The 19,309-nt window shown below is 41.8% G+C and overlaps 1 long non-coding RNA gene across 1 annotated transcript; it reads right to left on the reverse strand.

Annotated features, from left to right (window-relative positions):
• Positions 1 to 1,177: 1,177 nt before the first annotated feature.
• Positions 1,178 to 8,429, reverse strand: LOC115458901. Its single transcript, XR_003940165.1, has 3 exons — positions 8,336 to 8,429; positions 1,424 to 1,428; positions 1,178 to 1,189 (listed from the first exon to the last, which is right to left on the reverse strand). It is a non-coding gene; the product is annotated as an uncharacterized LOC115458901 (long non-coding RNA).
• Between the last annotated feature and the right edge of the window lie 10,880 nt (positions 8,430 to 19,309).

Consider the following 19,309-nt stretch of genomic DNA (forward strand, 5'->3'; position numbering starts at 1 on the left):
TATGCTTTCTAAGTTCTTCTGGGCTAAGAAGAGACCTCAGATTAAGTTTGAGTACCTTATGGGACAAGGGAGAGATGGGGGGTTTGGAGTCCCTGATATTAAAATTTATAACATAGCTTGCCTATTACGTCATTTAGGGGATTGGTACCAGCAGACAGAGGCATACACTCCGGTAGCCATGGAAAAGGCGTTGTGTAGGCCAAGGCACAATTTCTATATGCTACATGCGAGGGGGAAAGAAGTGGAGGCACATGCTAGATCAAGTGTTTTGATAGGACCATTGAGGGTGCTGTGGAGGGATCTGGCGAAGATTTGGGCCTTTGATGGTGGGTGTAGTAGACTTCTCCCCCTGCAGGGAAATGACGCCTTCCGTCTGGGCACTGAAAATCTTGGATTGAGGGAATGGGGAGAGAAGGGGATTGTATTTTTACATCAGGTGCTGGAGCCTTCTGGAGCAATTAAATCCATGGAGGACCTTGGTCTAAATCCTACAGATTGGAGCTCCAGCTTTGCATACGAACAGGTGCGACACTATGTAGCATCTTTGCCTAAGAGGCAGCTGGGTGTCGATGTGGCCACCAAGCTGGAAGATCTTTTGGAGGTACCGTCGGGGGACCCTGTCTCCATCTCCATGTTATACAAGCGATTGATAGCTACCTGTCCACAGAGAGATTTAGGAAAGGTGGCTGCTAGGTGGGCAGAAGACACACAGACGGAGGTCTCATCCCGGGATCTTCTGAGGGGGTTGAGAGGGGTGGGGAAATGGACTAGGAGTGTAGAACTCCGGGAATGTCAGTTTAGAGTAATCTACAGAGCATACACATCACAGTCCCGCCTATACCGGATGGGGTATTTAGAATCGGCCCAGTGTAGGCGATGTGGGGCGAACCAAAGTGATTTTTACCATGCCTTTTGGCAATGTCCTGCAATCGAGGCTTTTTGGAGAAGGATAACAAGGTTTTTGGAAAGAGTTGGAGGCTCCCGGATCAGACGTTTGCCAAAATGCATTTTGCTGGGATGCCAAAGTCCGGTGGAGGGGGGTACAGCTTACCAAAATGCACTTGTCCACAAGGCCTCTGTGGTTGGTATGAAATGTATCCTGGTGAATTGGACACTGGAGCGGGCCCCCTCTTTCTGGCAATGGCATAATCGTTTGCATGCCTTACTTTTGTTGGAGCTTAAGGATGCTCTGCTTAATTTCAAAACACAAAAACACTTTTATTTAACTTGGACAGATTATATTAATGTGATGTCTCCCAAAGTACGAAGTTACATTCTTAATAAACTCAGCGCATTAAAGGGTCCTACTTCAGCAACTTGTGTCACTTAATTAAGAACGAGGTTAATGATTCGGTGGGTTCATAGGTCACTCGGGCAGAATGGGATAGGGAGGGGGAGGGGAGTTATATTTAGTTCAACGCACTCGTACTAGGTCTTGTTAAGAGAACACCTTGGGGTGGTAGGAGGGAGGGCCATCAGAACACAGGCTCTCCAGCTTGAGCCCCAGGAGGTAAAGAGGAGAGCATGGGATCGTTAGCTCTAGTTTGTAATCTATGACAGGGTGTTAACCATACCACTTGGGGTCTGCAGGTCCATTGCTGAATATATAGAACATGATTTTCGTAGCAATGGAAGGAGTGTGGTCTCTAATACGTTTCCGATAAGATGTTATTACTTCATTGGTTGTTCCTCCTTTATCCTTACGGAGAAGTTGGGGGGGGGGAGGGTTGGGGGGGAGTTCAGAGATTTATTAAACAATGTAAAAATTTGATGACGGATAATGCTGTATCGTTTATCTGTGTCAGCTGTTCAGAACTTGAAGTGTCTCACAAGTCTTGTATATCCTGGTTGTCATCAATAAAAATGTTGAACCATATTTTACACATCACTTTATTTTATTGTATATCTTTTCGTTTCATTTTTATTTTATTGCATATATCTATATTATTTTTGCTTATCAATGGGGTGGAGCTAGGGTGGGGCAGGCGGGGCTAGGATGGGGCCCCACCAAATTAGTCTACACAGGGCCCCGCACTTGCTAAGACTGGCCCTGTATATAGGCCATTTACACACCAGGGGCCACATTGACAAAAAACTTCACTGTGACAGGACAAAGTTGCTAGTGCACAGCAGCCTGGGCAACAAGATGATTGCGTCTTTTGCTGGTTTCCACGTTTGATATTATTTCAACATGAATTGACTTCCTGGTTAGTCCTTAACACAGCTATCAACAATTGCAACTGCTACTCCCCCCTACACAAAAAGAAGACACAATGCACACCACAAACTACTAGGCCTCTACGTACTAAACTAACTAATACAACAGGAGCCCTGCCATAAGACGACCACAATATTATACCCATTCTGTACAATCGACACCACACAACCAGATACACCACCATCCATCAGGTTAAAAGCCCAGGGCCGGTGGAATGCGGTAAGCATGGTATGCAAGGCAGGGAGTGCCAACATTCGGGGGGTGCCAGAGACTGCCATGCTTACCCTCCCCCCCACCGCCACAGCACTGCCACTATCCCCCTCCCATGTGCTACTACCTTGCTGCCCACCCTGGTGGTGTAATGGTCTCTGCGGCTGTGGGGGCAGGAAAGAATCTCACTCTTTCCTGTCCACTGCCGCTACTCCATCTCCGGCGCTCTCCGCTTTTCTCTTTTGTGCTGCAGAAGGCCCCGCCATATTTTAAAAATGGCTGCAAAGTCTCAGCAGCCATTTTGGGAAAACACAGCAGTGGCACCCGCAGCACAGAAAAGCGGAGAGTGCCAAAGAAAGCGTAGTGGCAGCGGGCAGGAAAGAATGGGGTTCTTTCCTGCCCCTACAGCTACAGAGGCCACACCACCACCAGGACGGGCGGCAAGGTAGGATTCTAATACGCTGGAGGGGGGTGGCGGCATTACTGGGGGGGGGGAGGTTTTGGCACAGTATAAGTCATCACAACGACAAAATATAAGGAAACCAATGGACTGCAATAGGGGCTTATAGCCCATTTAGTTATGTTAAAACAAATGAGAGATCTGCATGAAAGAAAATATTGTTTTATTATTATTTTGACTTTTGAAAACCACTTGTCCCTGAAACATGCTCAAAACAGAATAATCCATTTGCACAAGACATGAGATGAAGATGTGATTCCATGTGCCCCAATGAAAGAAGAGATTAATTTTACTTCCAATCTTTATAACACCAGGCTTCCCAGGGCAGATTACAACAACAGTTAAGATGAACCCATCAGTAAACAAGATAACCTCACTGAAATTTGGTCATATATTACTGTATTTGTAGAACAATGTAGAAAAAGGAGCACAAAGTACAGCCTTTATTAGTGCTGTTTCCACCAGCTACAATAATTTTTTAAGCAGTTTTAGTGATATTCAATTTTACTTCATGATATTTATATCTACATATTGGAAGCTTTCAAATACATTAAAAAGCTGTCAAGTAAAAAAAAATGTTTTGTTCTTCACCTTTTAAGGCATTGGGCTGAAAAAGGGTACAGGGTGGGAGAAGGGGGGAGGGAGAAGGAAGAAAGGAGATGCTGGACCGGGGGGAGGGCGCCAACTGATAGTTTGCAGGGGGCACCAGAGACCCAAGCACCGGCCCTGCCCACGCTCAGAAGATCCTGCAGGCCTGGAGAGATGCATCCATCATCAGCACTTTTTGTGGCTGAGGAATTTGGAATGGATGTCCCAGAGTCAAATTGGATCAAATTGTCCACCAGTGAAGATAGCGTACAACCTATGGGGACACTTGAATGACATCTCATAGACTCCCCATGGCTTGATACTACTGAGAAGCCAGGGTCCATTGAGATGATCTCATGAGAAGACATGACATGGGTGTAACATACACTGTGAAAGCCATGAGGCCCAGCAATCTCAACATCTGCTGAGCTGTGACCTTATGAGAGACACGAACCTTGGATGCCAGCAAGACTAGATAGTCTGCTCTCATCTCCAGGAGGTAGGCTTGAACCCTCTGTGTGTCGAGCAGGGCTCCTATGAATTCCAATCGCTGGACAGGGTGTAGATGGGACTTGGAGTAGTTTAAAACAAACCCTAGTAGCTCTAGCACCCGAATAGTCATCCGCATGGACTCCTGAGCACCATCCTCTGAGGTGCTCTTCACCAGCCAATAATCGAGATACGGAAACACATGGACTCCCAGTCTGCATAGCAATACTGCAACTACCACTAGACATTTGGTGAAGACCCTGGGAACTGAAGCGAGGCCAAAAGGCAACACGCAGTACTGGTAATGATGTGTTCCTGGCCGAAATCGAAGATACTTCCAGAGGGCTAGAAGAATTGGGATGTGAGTATATGTATCCTTTAAGTCCAGAGGGCATAGCCAATCATTTTTCTGAATCATTGGGAGAAGGATGCCCAGGGCAGTGGCGTACCAAGGGGGGGGGGCGGTGGGGGCAGTCCGCCCCGGGTGCACGCCGCTGGGGGGTGCCGCGGCACGCGCCTGTGGGCTCCGAGTTCGCTACACTAACTTCACTGGTTCGCTGCAGCTCCCTCCCTCTGCCCCGGAAAAGTAGGAACGCCTCTGGCCCAGATAAATCATCCTGAACTTTTCTCAGACTAGAAATTTGTTCAGGGCCCTTAAGTCTAGGATGGGGACGCATCCCCCCTGTTTTCTTTTGCACAAGGAAGTACCTGAAATAGAATCCCTGTCCTTCTTCCTCTAGTGGAACGAGTTCGACTGCATGGGCCTTTAGAAGGGCGGAGAGTTCCTTTGCAAGTACCTGCCTGTGCTGAGAGCTGAATGAATGAGCTCTCGGTGGACAATTTGGAGGGTTGAGGTGCCCATTGAAGATGTATCCGAGACGGACTATTTGAAGAACCCACTGGTCAGAGATTATAAGAGACCACATTTGGTGAAAAAATCTGAGCCTCCCCCTGATCAGCAAGTTGTCCGCGACGGACACTTTTACTGCGGCTATGCTCTGCTGGAGCCAGTCAAAAGCTTGTCCATTGCTTTGACTGGGGAGCTGCAGGGTCCTTAGGCGCACGCTGTTGACATGAACAAGCATTCTGGGGTTGAGCCTAATTAGGCTGATGAGCCGAAGGAGTGTACCTAAGCCTAGAATAGTAGTAGGGACCGCTTCTTGGCTTGCCCAAAACCTTCCTAGATGAGGAGGTGGATGCAAAAGGCAGAGAGAGAATAATTGGTATATCAGTGTGGTTTTTGATTTGGTGAGCAACCTATTCAACCTTCTCTCCAGAAAGGCTATTCCCCTGGCAAGGGGCATCTGCCAACCTCTGCTGAACAGAATGCTCCAAGTCAGAAACAAACAGCCATGAGATCCTTCACATTGCTATACCTTGAGCAGAGATCCTGGGTGCCACATCAAAAGTGTCATAAGTGCCCCTGGCCAGGAACTTTCAACACACCTTCTGCTGCTTGACCAAATAGTGAAAAGGCTCGGCCTGCTCCAAAAGGAACACATCCACCAAGTCCGACAGCTGTCACACCGAGTTTCGCAAGTAGACGCTCGTGAAGAGCTGGTAAGATTGTTTACGGGAGATGAGCATTGAAGCCTGGTACATCTGCCTCCCAAAAGAATCCAGGGTTCTAGATTCTCTGCCTGGGGGTGCCAAGGCATAGTCCCTAGTACTCCTGGCTCTTTTGAGAGCGAACTCCACCACCATAGAATTTTGAGGTAACTGAGGCCTAACAAAACCAGATTCACTGTGGATCCAATTCTGGGTGTTAACATTCTTGGGCACAACAGGGACCGACAGAGGGGACTCCCAGTTCCGGACGAGGACATCCTTGAGTACCTCATGGAGCAGATGGGTAATGCAGGACCTCAAGCATCTTGGCCCTGGGCTCATCCTCCCCTTCCAAAGGAAAAGGAATGGCATCAGCCACTTCCTTAACAAAAGATGGAAATGAAAGGCTCTCTGGCGGAGACTATCTCCTTTCAGGTGGAAGGGAGAGTTCAGAGGGGATCCCATAAGACTCATCTGAGAAGAGTTCGATTCCCACTTCAGGCACAGGCAGCTCCTTGTGACTCTGGGCAAGTCACTTAACCCTCCATTGCCCCATGTAAGCCGCACTGAGCCTGCCATGAGTGGGAAAGCGCGGGGTACAAATGTAACAAAAAAAAAGTATCTGGTATCTTCCTCCGAATCCCATGAGTGCTCCTCCTCGGTGTCGGACAGTACCTCCCTATGGGATTGCAGAGACTGAACCTGCCTCAATGCTGAGGAACCATGACCCTGAGAGTGATGTTGAGAAACCAGCTCCTATCTCAACTCTGGTGAAGCTTTCTCCACCAATGTCAAGGCGGTACGGTGGCAGTTGACATTGTGGTGCCGGCGTCAGAAGCCACACCACAGGCTGAGGGCCAGGCAGCCCTGATACCAATGCACACCAATGCACACCACTGCATAAGGCCATTCAGCAGCTCTAGGAGCAAGGCCCGGATGCACTCATCGAGGGCTGACACAAGGAAAAGCTGGGGTGCGGGTTGAAGCACAGTTTACAGAACTGTGTTCGATGTGGGAGCAGGATCTCGGCTTCTTGGAGACAGGAGCATTGGCACCTCCTGTATGGAGGGAGAGCAATCCTCCCAGTGTCGACGCATCTCAGGTGTCAAATCCTTTGACACCCCGGAGCTCCTGGCACCATGAGTTGAGGGTGACAGATGACGATACTTCTTGGCCGCCCAAAGTGTCACCAAGGTTCCTTGGTGCCGAGGACATTGTTGAATCCTCACGTTGTTTCAGGGTTGGGTCTGACAATGGACGGTCCCGGGGGGGCCTGCACAGCAGGAGGCCTCGAGACAGGTGGAGACCCACTCAACATCTCACTGCTCCCAGTGTCAAAGGGTCTCAAAGCAGCCATGCTTACTGATGCTCCCGATACTGGTGCGATGCTTGATGTTGATGCCGCCTTCAACCTCGATCTGATGCCAACGGCAAGGGACCGAACTTGGCTCCAAGAATTCTCTCTCATTGAGCCTCTCGGGAAACCTGTGTCCTCTTCTTCATGCTAAGGCAGAGAACATAGTTAGCAAGGCTATGGTTGGGCTCAAGACACTGCAGACACCAAGAAAGGGTGTCTTTTCACAAGATAGTCCGATTGCATTGGGTACAGTGCTTGAAGCCACTGGGAGTTTTCATGGACATGGACAGGAAAACCTTGTTGGATAAATTAAACAACTTGATGATGCCTAAAAAAGGAGCAAGGCATGGAAAAAAAAAGAAAGGGAAGAACCTGACCGGTCAGGGCCTAAAAATGGCCAGATGATGATGGAAAAATAAGAAAACTTAAACTCGGGCAACATGAAACTAAAGAAATTAAAGAACGGGTTGGAGAAAAGGCCCAAATGAAGGAGCCACAAGAAAAACAGAGGAAATTAGCCGAAAGGCACTTAAAAGCTCTCAAGAACCGGACGAGTGAGGAGAGGACAAATAAAGCGCACCTTCTCCACATGCGGAAAAAAAAAAAGAGGAGACTGTGTTTGCGCTCCACAACGCTCTATTTTTAGCTTTGGCATAATGCGAATCGGCATCACCCACTTGTGAGAAGATTGAAGCCTGTTTGTTGTCAAACTCCTCCTCTAAAAATAGATGCAAAGCAGAAAAAGGGCATTTCCCCAGGAACCTGCCAGACAAAAAAAAAAAAGTTGATTTTGATGTAGTCTCAGTAAAAACATAGATCCTTTCCAGTCCAAAGCATACTATGAAGTACCTGTAAATACAACACCTACAAAACTCACTCAGGACCTATAGAGCTATCTACTTTACTGTAATACCACTAACTTACAGAAGTAACACAACAAGGACCCTACCTAGTAAATACTACAGTCGGACCTAGAACATCAATACACCTATTGGAAAACTAAACAAGCTGATCTATTACAGAGGCTTAAACAGAGACTCCATGCAAACAGACTACCTGGCCTCAGTCACAAACACTGAACACAAATAGACCCTTGCCAGGTACAAAATAAGTGACCACAAACTTTAAAAAATGGATACCTAGACAAAAGCCCAAGAAGCCACATTCTGCAGGCAGTGCAACACTAGAGAAAGAAAAATAGAAACAGCATCTTGCACTCTTCAAACTATAAAGAAAGCAGTGTAAATTTACAGTAAAACTGATAGTTTCCATTCACTGAATTAAGAATAAAATTATTCTTTCTACCCGCATATTCCCCTATGTTCCCCTTGTCAAGCCTCCCCCTTCCCCCCTCCCCTTCCCCCCCTCCCCCCTGAACTGGTGCATAATCCTTTATTTCTTATGTTGTGTTTAAACACTGACTTCCGAGACATTGGAGGAGCTCAGATGAGCCACCTATGTGGACTGCCACTGTCTCCACATTCCTGTGTATAAATTGTCTTTCTTGCAGGGTAACTGCAGGTCCCCGCTCTCCCATTCCGCCATCTGTGTCATGCCTGCCTGCCGCCATTTGGCTAAGGGGGGCGGACCTTTGTCAATCCAGCACTGTAGTATTACTCTTTTTGCTAACACTAAGGCCAGGAGGGCAAATTTACATTGGTGTGCAAGTAGCCCCTGTTCTATCAGTTCAGTATCTGAGCCTAACAATAGGGTATCATATGTCCATTCTACCTGAGTCTGAAGAACCCCCTCCAACTTCCCCAAGATTCCCTTCCAAAAGTCACGCAGTACCTAGCACTCTAAAAAATGGTGCACTATAGTTCCCTTGCCCCCCTGACATTTGTCACAGGCATCTGAGTCCCAAAGACCCACATTCAAGGAGGAAATATCTGGACTCACAGAAGGGATTTTGAAACCTCTCGTGCACAAAACAAACAGCTTCATACAAGACACCACAGACTTTCTGAATAAATTGAAAAATATCAAGCAATTACCACCAAGTACCCTTCTGGTCACGATGGATGTAGAATCACTATACAGCAACATTCCCCATGTGGATGGCATAGCTGCATGTGAGAAACTCCTAAAAACATCCACACTGGACCATCAATACTCACCAGAAACCATTACAAAATTAATCACATTTATTTTAACTCACAACTATTTCCGCTTTAACAATGATATCTATCTACAAATAATGGGCACTGCGATGGGCACCAGGACAACACCCCAATATGCCAACCTCTTTATGGCTGAGCTGGAAGATACATTTCTGAATACATACCAGACCAAACCCCTAAAATACTACCGGTACATCAATGACATTTTTATGATTTGGACTGAGGGGGAAGAAACTCTGAAACAATTTTACAATTCCTTCAATACATACCATCCTACAATCAGATTCAAAATAGACTACTCCCTAGAAAAAGTCAATTTTTTGGACACCACAGTCTCAATCAGCGATTGCTATATACAAACATCCATATATAAGAAACCCACAGACAAATGCAGCTACCTCCACAACTCCAGCTTCCACCCTTCACATACAAAAGGATCCATTATTTACAGCCAAGCCACAAGATACCACCGTATCTGTGCTCTGACCCAGGGGACAGAGACAGACACCTTGAAATCCTGACTGCATCCTTCAAACAGAAAGGCTACAACCCCAAAATAATCTCCAAGAATATTGCCTCCTCCCTCAAAACACCCAGGGAAAATCTGCTACAGTACAAGGGAAAAGAAGCCACAGACAGAATCCCCCTTATAGTGACATACAACCCAGAGCTGGAAAAATTAAGAAAAATCATAAAAGATCTGCAGCCTCTACTCCAGGAGGATGAATTACTGAAAGAGATATTCCCATCCCCACCAGTGCTGGCCTTCTGACAGCCAATCAACTTAAAACACAAGCTAATTAGAAGTAAGCTCCCAACACAGTCTCAAAAAGAAAAGAATGACACACATCCTTGCAATATATCCAGCTGCAAACTATGCCAAAACATTTCACAGGACCCCACGGTCATTCACAAAGGAAAAATATTAAACATTAAGGAATCTTTCACGTGCTCTTCTTCCAATGTGTTATATACCATTCAGTGTAAAAAATGCAACGATGTCTGCTACATTGGAGAAAAAAGTCAGATGCTAAAGAAGAGATTTAATTTACATAGATACCATATGAAAAATGCTAGTACCAATAAGGATTTATATGTCAAAGCATACTACTAGAGCTATAATAGTAGAAAGATTGATCTATTTCCGTTCTGGGTGTTCCCTCTACACTAATAACTCTAATTTAATATAGAGATGTCCTCAGAGGTAATTAACTCACCAAAGTAAGGTACTCTATAAATGTACCTTTAAGGGTGAACGGGTGTCTCAATCACTGGACTTCTCTATTCAAGTTTTATCAAAAACATTTTTCAAAATCTAAACACCCAAATATAAACTTGACATCACCCACTAGCTAAACCTTCACAAGGATGTCACGCCTGTGGGGCAGCACTTCACAAAACCAGAACACTGTACCAGTGATTTCATGGTAAGAATCCTGAAAGGGAACTTTAAAACAATACAGGAACGTAAGACCTTTGAAGTCAGAATGATTAAATATGCTGACACCCACCAGAAAGGACTTAACACAGATCTGGGTTTTCTAGCCCATTATAAAGGGAAAGGGAAGGGGAAATGGAACTTGATAAACCATAAAATTTTACTGCTTTATCACCCTCCTGTCTCCAGGCATATCTTCCTGTCTCTCACCTATCCACCCCATCCTGTTAGACTGTCACTGAAATGCTTTGATGTTTCACTTATATATACTGTCATCTACCAACATTTGCTTATTTCCGATCTGACGAAGAAGGCCAAACTTCGAAAGCTAATCAAGAAATATATTAAGTTATGTCCAATAAAAAAGGTATCATCTTATTTTCTTTCCATGTTTTATTTTGTTTTATTTCTACTGATTACCTACATATTCAGAAAGAAGCCTGTAATAATGTTACACAGGCAACCATTATGAACTGCTACAAGTGGGCAAGCTTTGTTAGGGATGTGGAAAGGGACAAAACAGATGCAGCTGTTGCAAACGCGTCAGATGAACAGGCTATTGACATCCCAGCCGGTGTTACTGAAGAGAAGTTTCATCACTACGTAGCTGTTGATTGCGATCTACAAACAGCTGACGACAGCACTACACGCAGGCAACAGCTGATGATGAAACAGATTATGAAATGAGCAGCAAGGCACATGCTGACGAAATTCAACAACCTCCTGTCACTTTTGCAAGAGCGCTGGAGAGTCTCAACATCGTGTGGGCCTATCTGGAGGCCACTGGATGTCAGTGCTATGACAGTTTTTACCGTCTGGCAGGCATAGTCTATGGAACTCACAGACACAAGAGTGTACAGAGGACTATGACTTATTATTTCAAATAAGCCTAACGTCAGTTAACGGAGACTGTATACTGTACATATAATAAACAGTACTGTACATATGTTTATCAGATGTCAAGCTTCTTTTTTAGGTTACAACGGTTAAGTGCACGCTCCGGTTAACTGCATGTATTTCTTTGGTCCCAGACCCTTGCACTTAAGCAGATTGCACTGTGTGTGTGTGTGTGTATATATATATATACATATATATATATATATATATAGTAAGAGATAAAACATCAAACATAAACCAGTATTGAACTATATATATATGTATTTATATATATAAAATAATGATCACAGAATAAAAATATAAAAAACTAAATCATGAAAACAGTATCAAAAATATGCATACATACACACATCCATAAAATAGTATAAAAAATATTTGTATGTTTTTATACATATAAAATAATGATCACAATATAAAAAACGAAATCATGATACAAAACCTATATGGAAATTGCATAAACGGACACACCTACATCTTGTTACATGATTGATGCTATGGAACCTGCGTGTTTGTTAGTTTTACTGGGAGGATGCCAGTATAATAAATGAATCTATATTTATATTTGTGTAACTTAAGAACTGGTAGTCCAGAAAAATCTTTATTAACCTGGTGGAAAAGAACTGTTTAAAAAAATGAATGGATGAATGATCACAGAGGAATTATGTTGAATGGATTGGTGAATGGGAAATTGAATACTGGAAAAAATGTCTCCTAAATAATATCAATTACAGGCGACACAATGCAAATTATATGAACTAAATGATGCCAATTGTAATGAATAAGAAAACAGCTAATATAGACATAGTGCCCTGGAGTATACTAAAAATGGACAATGATATAAATAATATATGAAACGGTCATGACTCACTAGGAATTGTTAATATGTCCAGCAACTGTGTTTAATTACAGCAATAGGAAATCGCTTAAAGTGATCGTCACTATAAAGATCACCCAAGTGGTCTGGAGTTACCGAAAAAGATAAAGATATTAAGATGTGCTAGAAATAAACACATGGATGTGGGGATACTGTAAAAGCAGGGTGAACACAAGCTATTTTTGTGCATTTGGAAAAGACTATTATTGTTGAAGAATGTAATATACATGACAAAATGATGAAAAAGTAGTAACAGGCAGATTGCCTGCATATGAGCTATATGCTATTTCATTGATTGATGCACCATGCTATAAATTATGATATTATGAAAGTGAGAACAGATTACATGATTAAATCGATCACACAAGGTATGTAATTCATAAAAATTGATGGACAGTGTAGCATGAAGATAAATGCATAGATATTGTAGAGACCACTGCTCACTTCGCAAACAAAATGTCATAGGACTGTGAAAACATCATTATGAGCATGATAATAGTTGTTAAAGCTATGAAATGCAAGGAAATGGTCTGCTGTAGAAACATAGATCACACTTGTGTTGGTCTTGTAAATCAACCATAGGAACCTTCAACCACATTTTTTTTGACTGTTCTCAAACCTTAAAATTTTGGAACAATATTTGGCGTGTGATTTCTGATATTTTACATTTGTCTGAACACCCTGCGTTATAATAAACAGAAAAGCTTATGGAGAAGTCACTGTATACGTATGAGATCTAGAGAGAAATATACATTGGTCTAGGTGAACAGCAGATGTATAAGAAAAAATGACAATCACCATTGTGAAGATATTTGAAAAAGACACCCGTGAAAGGCAAAACAATGTTGTCCTCAAAGATGCATAAAACAAGTGGATATAGTGTCACTAATGTACAAAAGTTCTAATTTAACGATCGTGTAGATTCACTGTATAAAAAAAGAAAAAGAAAATGGTATAAACTGCCTTACTTTGAAAATTAAATGTTTTTGAAACTACAACCAAGGAGCCAATGTCCAGTCGATTGCTAATAATAAATAGTATGGAAACTGTGCTGGATGAGTATTAAATAGAGACCCAAATAACAGAAGGTAAAGCCGGTAGGAAAGTTAAGACACTAATGTGCCGATGTGAAATAAATAAAACACAAATCACGAATAAAAATTAACCACTGAGTGCTAAAATTAAAGGTTTATAAAAAAAAGGAAAAGTTACCTTTAAAAAGACCTTTTGTAGAGTCAATGCGCCTGTGGCAAACTGCAGTACAGGCACTACACAAAGGGTTGTACAATGTTGCTATGCAAGTTTAAAAGCTGTTAAAAAGTGCAGGAACTGCTATGCATGCTTGTTGTGGATAGATGAAGTACGGCACTGATGTGTAATAAAAAGCATAAAGTATTGCACGGTCGTGATGCTATTGTTTGGACAAATAATCATGGCAGTGGCAAAATGTAGAATTTGAAAGAAGAGAGGTTCTGTAGTACTGTTGTGTTTGGACAAATAGTCTTGACAGTAGCAGAATTAAAAAGAAAAACTGACAGAGGTTGCATGAAACTGTGGCGTTTTTGTATGGCCAATAAAAGTAAACAATGGTGTATAAATGGAAAAACTAACGAGGTTTGCACAAAAATTATGTTTCCTAATGGACGATTGCCAAACAAAATATGGTGAGATTTACATATAAGCGATTATGAAAAACAAAATGATGCTAAGTAATGGTGATTAATAATGAGTATATGAAAATGAAAATAGTACTGTGAAATGTATAAGGATGAGTTTGCAATGTTATGTGTCTGATACACAAGCTATTTTTGTGCATTTGGAAAAGACTCTATTGTTGAAGAATGTAATATACATGACAAAATTATGAAAAAGTAGTAACAGGCAGATTGCCTGCATATGAGCTATATGCTATTTCATTGATTGATGCACCATGCTATAAATTATGATATTATGAAAGTGAGAACAGATTACATGATTAAATCGATCACACAAGGTCTGTAATTCATAAAAATTGATGGACAGTGTAGCATGAAGATAAATGCATAGATATTGTAGAGACCACTGCTCTCACTTCGCAAACAAAACGTCATAGGACTGTGAAAACATCATTATGAACAATGAGTATGATAATAGTTGTTAAAGCTATGAAATGCAAGGAAACGGTCTGCTGTAGAAACATAGATCACACTTGTGTTGGTCTTGTAAATCAACCATAGGAACCTTCAACCACATTCTTTTTGACTGTTCTCAAACCTTAAAATTTTGGAACAATATTTGGCGTGTGATTTCTGATATTTTACATTTGTCTGAAGCACTTTTAGTTAGTAAGATCATATTTGTTTCGCATACTATTGAAAGTGCTCTAGACAAATATTCCTCTAAACTATATGATACGTTAATTGCTGTAGGCTTAAAAATGGTTTTAACAAATTGGAAGGATAACTCATTTATTAATTCTCACTTTTGGTGGCATTCTGTCTTACAGATCCACAAATTTGAGCTATCTTTAGCCCTCAGATTTCATAATTCCTTATATGTTGATAAAGTGTGGCTGCCTTTAACAACCTATCTTTCTTTAAACAAGAGTTCTTCATAGTACTCAAGTGTAAATTGCAGGTTTTGCTTTGAATGCATTCACAAATTGTTTCCCCCCCCCTACCCTCCTCCTACCTCCCTCCTTTTCCTCCCTCTGTTACCTGTCCACTGATATTCTTTGTGTGATTACCTGATTATTTCTTGTAATTTGTATTTCCTACCCCTGTTATTAAAATTTGATAAAAACATGTCTAAAAATGAAACATAGATCACACAATAATGTATACCTGATGAATCAATACTTATAAACAAAAGATGTTTTAAAATATAAGAATGTAACTTATAGCAATGTATGGCATACATTGTTTAAAATGTAACCTTATAGGGCTGTGAAAACATCATTATGAACAATGGGCATAATTATTGCTATATCTATAGAATACAAGAAAAAATTCTGCTGTAGAAACATAGACCACACAATGATATATACCTGATGAGTCAATCAATAAATGCTTATAAACAAAACATGTTTTAAAATATAACAATGTGAATAATGTGATTTGTAGAAATGGATGGCATATAAAACATTGGAGAAGTAAATCTGAATATTATACATAGAACAACTTTTATGTTGAACAAAATGACTGATTGCATATTTAAGATATATAGAAATATAAAATGAATTATGATACACACAGTAATATTTAGAAACATTTTTAAAAACCTAGATTGAAACCAATTGAAAAACTAAAACTGAAATGTTGAGAGGAAAATAAAAATAAGATATTTGGTGTGCTGTCTTAGGGATTATGGAAGGCTATTGCAAGAGCAAAACAGGGAGAGCATCTAAAGGAATAGGCAGATAAGATTAGGTCATGTGGAAAGGCATTTTCCAAAGGGACATCCAAGTTGCGATTTGGACGTCCATGCAAAACGGTGAAATCCAGGGGTGGGGAAACCCGTATTTTCTAAACAAGATGGACGTCCATCTTTCGTTTCGCAAATACCGTCAGAGATGTTCAAATTTGGTCATGGGAGGAGCCAGCATTTGTAGTGCACTGGTCCCCCTGACATGCCAGGACACCAACCAGGCACCCCAGTGGCACCGCAGTGGACTTCATAAATTGCTCCCTGGAACATAGCTCCCTTACCTTGTGTGCTGAGACCCCCAAAACCCACCACCCACAACTGTACACCACTACCATAGCCCTTACGGGTGAAGGGGGGCACCTATATATGGGTACAGTGGGTTTGTGGTGGGTTTTGGAGAGCTCACTGTTCCCTCCACAAATGTAACAGGTAGGGGGGGGGGGGGTATGGGCCTAGGTCCGCCTGTCTGAAGTGCACTGCAGTACCCACTACAACTGCTCCTGGGACCTGCATGCGCTGTCATGGACCTGAGTATGACATCTGAGGCTGGCACAACATATTTTTAAAGATGTTTTTGTTTTTAATTCTTTATTTATATATTTTCCAATTTACATACCCAAAGCTGAACTTTGTTAAGAAATATAAGAAATTTCAAAGAAATATACATATCATTATGGGAAATCCATAAAAAGAAAATAATTTCCTTATTACATAGTCCTCTAATATAGAAGACTGAATATACATAAACCTTATATAGAGGATAAGGATATCTCACAAAGAAACATATATTTTAGGAAAATAAGGCGTCAAGATGCTACATCTCATAAATCAAAGCTCTGTGTTAGATACCTGAGGGGGTTTTGGAACTTTTGCATTTAAAAAGGATCTAAGTTGTATTGGATCAAAGAAATGGTATGTCTTATTTTCAAAAAATACAACACATTTACACGGAAATCTTAACTGAAATTTAGCCCCCAATTGTATTGTCTCTTGTTGTAAAAGAAATTTCTTCCTTTCTTGTGTGGTTCTGGATACATCCGGAAAAATCTGAATATTCTCGCCCATATATATAACAGAAGAAATTTGTCTTAAATATTGTCTCAATAAAACCTCTTTATCCATAAGGAAAACAAAAGACACCAGTAAAGTAGATCTATATTCAATATCTTCTTTTCACTGTTCCAATAGAGCAGAAACGTCTAAAGTCTCTAGAGCTGGTTCCTTTGATTTTAAACCACGATTAGGCAACATATACAATTTTTGAATGGGGAGGAAATTATCTTCAGAGTACTTAAAAACTTCTTTAAGAAACTTATTAAATGAGTCTCTCAAAGGGGTAAATTTAAGAAAAGGAAAATTCAAAATTCTCAAATTTAAACTTCTTGCCCCATTCTCTAAGTTTTCTATTTTTCTGTGTACCAGATCAGCATTCTGGAGTAGTTTATTTTCTTGTTCCTTTGAGTCACAGAATGTTCCACTTGTTTTAAACTTGCCACTTCGGAGGCTAATTCTGATTGTAAACAGTCCATTTTTATCGTGTTTGCATTAGAAGTCTTAACAAAACTCAGGCATACCTTATGCAAAGATTCCATTGCACCCCAAAGGGAATCCAATGTCACCGTCATTGGTTTCTCCAAGGGCAGCAGTTGGAGCTCTGGAACTGGCTGTGCTTCAGCCATTTGTTGCACAGCAGAAGTTTGCTCAGAGAAATGTCCACTGCTGCGCTTGGGAGTGGAAGTTTGGCGTGGTTCTTCCGGAGTTCTCTCGAGGTGAGGCATTTCCCAACCACCGATGGAGTTCTCCCCTCCACGCTGCACAGCTCCGCACTCTGGCTGCTGGGCGGGACTTCTGTTGACACTGCCTCCTACCTCGCAAACCAAACGTGGACTTCTGGGGCTGAGTGAAACTTCACTCTCCAGGCCCGAGCTCCTCTCTGCTTCGGGCAGCGGAACGCCCTGTGATGTCGCTGGGACCATGAAGTCTGTAATTGGAGGTTGCCATCAGGTAGGTTCTGTCGAGGGTAGGGAGAAACCCCCTCTAACTTTCCCTTTCCTCTTAGGCATATTAACTGAAGAAAAACTTTTTAAAAGAAAAATTCTTCTCCGAGTGCAGTTCCCACGTCCTATCGTGACGCCATCTTGAATCAGTCTCATATTTTTAAAGATGCTTTTTGAGGGTGGGAGAGGGTTAGTGACCACTGGCGGAGTAACAGGAGGTCATCCCCAATTGTCTCCGGTGGTCATCTGGTCATTTCAGCTACCTTTTTGTACCTTAGTCATAAGAAAAACAGGTCTGGGTGAAAACGTCCAAGTGTTCGTCAGGATGTCCTTGTTTTTTTTTATTATGGGTCAAAGACGTCCAAGTGTTAGGCACATCCAAGTCCCGCCTTCACTATGCCTCCGACACACCCCCTTGAACTTTGGCCATCCTTGCGACGGAGTGCAGTTGGAGACGACCAAAATTGGGTTTCGATTATATCGATGTGGACGTCTCTGGAAGAAGGACGTCCGTTTTCCGATTTATGTCGAAAGATGGACGTGCTTCTCTTTAGAAAATGAGCCCAGTAGTGTAACCTGAAGTAATAGAAAGTATGTGATTATAGAACTACAGAAAGGGGCGAAAATCTGTCTCAAGACTGAGGCCCGAAGGGGCAACTGTATCTAAGGTGTATATGGTCTGTTGTTCTTACCTCAAAAGTAAATTGTCCAGATTTCTTCTTTGCCAGTGTGGTTTGAGAACTTTGAATACTGTGAATCTTAGACCATCAATACAGTGATTTACAGTAGACCAATGGCTGACAAGAGGTGCAGTCATAATATTTCTGTTCATATAACTACGATGTTTGACGAGTCTTATTTTTATCATCTTTTCGTCTTTCCAATGTAGAGGAGTTGACAGGGACATTGTATATAGATGACATTGGACATATTGCAGTCTGATGTGTGATGTAGCTTGTATGGTGTCTAAAGTTTTGGATGAACAAAAACGGATGTCTCAATACCGTGTATCCATAAGCTACATTGATCACATTTCTGATGCCCATAATGAAATTTCTGTTGCTGTGAAATTGTGGTCTGGCAGAGTACAGGGGGCAAGTGTCTCCTTCAAATTCCTACCTTAAGAATATGAAACAAGGTTCTTATCCTTGAAGCACTCATATTCTTCAAGAATGTAGCAATGCCTTCTTATGGATTTTTGTATTTGGTATGACAGATGTAACATAAGATACAGACTAAATTGGGAGTTTTCTTTTTTGGTTTTGGTTTGGTGTCTACTGGTTTGGCATGCTTTTACAAATCTTACTGTGATATGCTCCTTCTGGTATCCTCTGCTCATGAAACGCTGTGCTAAATTAAGTGATTGTTGATGGAACTCTCCCTGCTCTGAACATATATGTTTAAACCTCATAAATTGGCAAAGGGAGAGATTTTTCTTGAGGTTCTTGTTATGAAAACTGTCATAAGGGAGAAATGCATTGCGATCTGTAGGTTTCTTGTAAATGGCTGTATAAAAATCATAGTGGGTTTCAGAAACAGAGAGGTCCAAGTATGGGACAGTGCCAGGATACCATTGCATCTTGAATTGAAGATTGGAATCACATTGATTTAACCACGTGAAAAATTGTTGAAAGTGGCATCATCACCTTGCCAAAATATGAAAATGTCATCAATGTACCTTTTGTAAATCTTGACGAGTATTAAAGAT

The sequence above is a fragment of the Microcaecilia unicolor genome, unplaced genomic scaffold, assembly GCF_901765095.1.
Source record: "Microcaecilia unicolor unplaced genomic scaffold, aMicUni1.1, whole genome shotgun sequence".
NCBI classification, from domain to species: Eukaryota; Metazoa; Chordata; class Amphibia; order Gymnophiona; family Siphonopidae; genus Microcaecilia; species Microcaecilia unicolor.